This window comes from Nematolebias whitei, chromosome 18 (assembly GCF_014905685.2).
Source record: "Nematolebias whitei isolate Nwh7 chromosome 18, NemWhi1, whole genome shotgun sequence".
Classification (NCBI taxonomy): Eukaryota; Metazoa; Chordata; class Actinopteri; order Cyprinodontiformes; family Rivulidae; genus Nematolebias; species Nematolebias whitei.
In genome coordinates this window covers 20,013,814-20,017,015 of record NC_056515.1, presented here as the reverse complement: position 1 = coordinate 20,017,015, position 3,202 = coordinate 20,013,814, and positions in this window count along the sequence as shown.

Here is a 3,202-nt window from a genome sequence, read left to right as displayed (position 1 = left end):
ATCCATCCATCCATCCATCCATCCATCCATCCATCCATCCATCCATCAATCCCACTTCTTCCTTTACTGTTTAACAGGCGTCACTGGTGTCCATATCCAGTTGTCACTGTGCGAGAGGCAGGGGACACCCTGGACATGTCTCCAGTCCATCACAGGGACACAGACAAACGAGACAAACTACCATTCGCTCTGTCACTCACACCTAGAGACAATTTAGAGTTACCAGTCAGTCTAACATGCATGTTTTTGATCTGTGGGAGGAAACTGGAGTACCTGGAGAAAACCCACACATGCACGGAGAGAACATGCAAACTCCACCCAGAAAGGCCCACCCCCCCGGCTGGGTTTCGATCTGTCAACCTTCTTACTGAGAGGCAACAATTCTACCAACTGCACCACCGTGCCGCCCTATTGTCAATATATGGGACTCTGTATAAATAAAGGTTGAATGAAAAATATATATTTAAAAAAGGTATAAAAGCATAAACAGATCTCTATTGTAAGTACTGAATGGACAGTAATTTTATTAAAATTTTAAATAAAAATGTTTTAAACCAATCTTTCGATAACCAGTAAAATTTTTTTTTAACCTTTTTTAATTTAGGTAATTATGGTAATCACATTTCTTGTTTTCACTCATCTCCGTAAAAAAGTGATTTCCTCAGTTTTTGATAAATAATCTCCTAGAGTCACTCGTACCGAACTGTTCTGTGTTCCTGCGAGTCGTCACTCGTCCTCAGGAATCTCACAGGTAAGACTCCTAACATCAGATCACTAATAAGAAAATATGAAAATTGTTAGTGTTAACAGGATCAGAAGGTATTGATCTGTAAAGATTTTCAGTCTGCGCAGCGGCAAATAAACTAATCACACAGAGCTGGACCTTCGGCTGCACATTAAAGCGATGAACACATGAAACCATCAATCATTCTAATCCCATAATATCCGAAACGCTCATCTGAAAATGCACATCGAGCGCTTCCACTTCAAAGCTGCTCTGACATTCTGATTTAATCTTTTGAAGGGTGTTAGAAACTGTTCCAACCCTGATATTTACCCACACAATAAACTTTTAAACTCACAACTGAAGTCACTTGTTGATCCAGAGAATTAAAAAAGTTCTAATAGGAGAAACGATGGAAAATATAATATCAGGTGTCTGCTTTTTAACAAGTACATTTATCTGGTTATTTAAACAAACTACAAGAAACTTCAGAGTAACTTTGAACAGTGCAAGAATTAATTTTTCCAATCAACACGTGCAGAAAACTCTTGCGTCTTTAGTGAAATAATAACCACGTCATTTATCTGGACGACCACAGAAGACCAAATAAAATCAAAGTTAACACTGGCCGTTAATGAAAGCTCTGCGTTTTAATCTTTTTAATATTTTCAAAGGAGAAAAACAAAAGCTTTAGGTCTGATAGAGAACGAACACGTGTTCGCTGCTTCTGTTTCTACCAAAGATTGAGCTGATGTGACGGCGCCATGATGTTTGACACCGTCAGCACTGTGAAGATCCAGGTGGAGGCCGTGAGCTTCCTGTTGACTCCAGGTGGGGTGAACACTGCTTTTTATGTATTCCAAGTGTAGTGAACACGGGCCGGTCCCTGAGAGACCCGCTGCAGCATCTGTTCACTCACTTGCCCCAGCCAGCCTGCCAGCTGCTGCTCTGACTGCACCCTGATGAAGTTCAGCACAGAAGTGATAGACGCACCATCAGCCACTGATCTGCTGCACCAAGGACACAAACACAACAGATGGTTTATGTAAAATGAAATGTTCAATACTGAGACAGCTGAATTGCTTTTTCTAACATTCGCTGATTAAAGTTTTTATTTTAGCTTGTGGCTAGAGCTGTTGCATCAGTGAGAAGGTTGCCGGATCAAATACCCTGTCCAGGATGTCCCCCCCGCCTCTCGTACAGTGACAGCTGGACATGGGCACCAGTGACCCCTGCGACCCGAAAAGGAAAAAGGGGGCAAAGGTAATGGACGGATGGATGGACGGACGGATGGATGGATGGACGGATGGATGGATGGACAGATGGATGGATATTAGCTTCTTTTACCTACATCTGCTTTTCAGATCTTTCTCTAAATCAGAATTTAAAAAGACCAGTGAAAATAAGAAACAATGCCAAGAAATCCATCCATTATCTTCTGCTTGTTATGAAGTAGGGTCATGGGGATGCCAAGAAATTTAACTAAAAAAAGATGGCCACCAACCAACCAACCATCTAACCAACCATCTAACCAGCCATCCAATCAATCAGACAGACATACAGATGACCACCAAACAACCGACTTTCCAAATGAACAAAAACTTGTCACACAATTTTTTTCAATTTCTTTTTTTTATGTTATTTTGAGTTTCTATTTTTGATTTTTGCTATGGTTCTCTCCGTGCATGCGTGGGTTTTCTCCGGGTACTCCAGTTTCCTCCCACACACCAAAAACATGCATGTTAGGCTGATTGGTGACTCTAAATTGTCTCTAGGTGTGAGTGAGAGAGTGAATGGTTGTTTGTCTCGTTTGTCTCTATGTCCCTGTGATGGACTGGAGACCTGTCCAGGGTGTACCCCGCCCCTCGCAGAGTGATTGCTGGACATGGGCACCGGCGACCCCCGTGACCCAAAATGGAATAAGCGGGTAAAGAAAATGGATGGATGGATTATTGCTATGTGTCTATGTTTTTTTTGTATTTCTTTTGTTGAAACAAAATTGGCAAAACCTTCTCCATGTCACTTTAGTATATTTTTCCCTCATCCTTTTTCTTAAGTCTGTCTATCTATCTATCTGTCTATCTGTCTGTCTGTCTATCTGTCTGTCTGTCTGTCTGTCTATCTGATTTGTGGTTAAATCTGTTTTTGGTTTTAATAACATTGTAGGCCTACGCTTTAAATTTTAATTTTTTTTAAATGTTTTCTGAAAAAAAACATGTTTTTGATTTTGATTTCCTCTTTGAGTTATAACCCTAGGGGACACAGCTGCTTTTCTGTGCTTGAAGGGACTTAAAATTGTACAGATACCATAAATACGTGTTAGACTGCTGCTGTGTATGAATTCAGGACCTCTGTGAAGTGTGGAGTGCACCAAGGTACACCAGTGGTGTGTCTGTTTCCAGTTGTGTTTGTAAACTGTGATAAATGAGCAACACAAACTGAGTCCAACCTGTTAGCAGCTTCTTGGGAGACATCTGT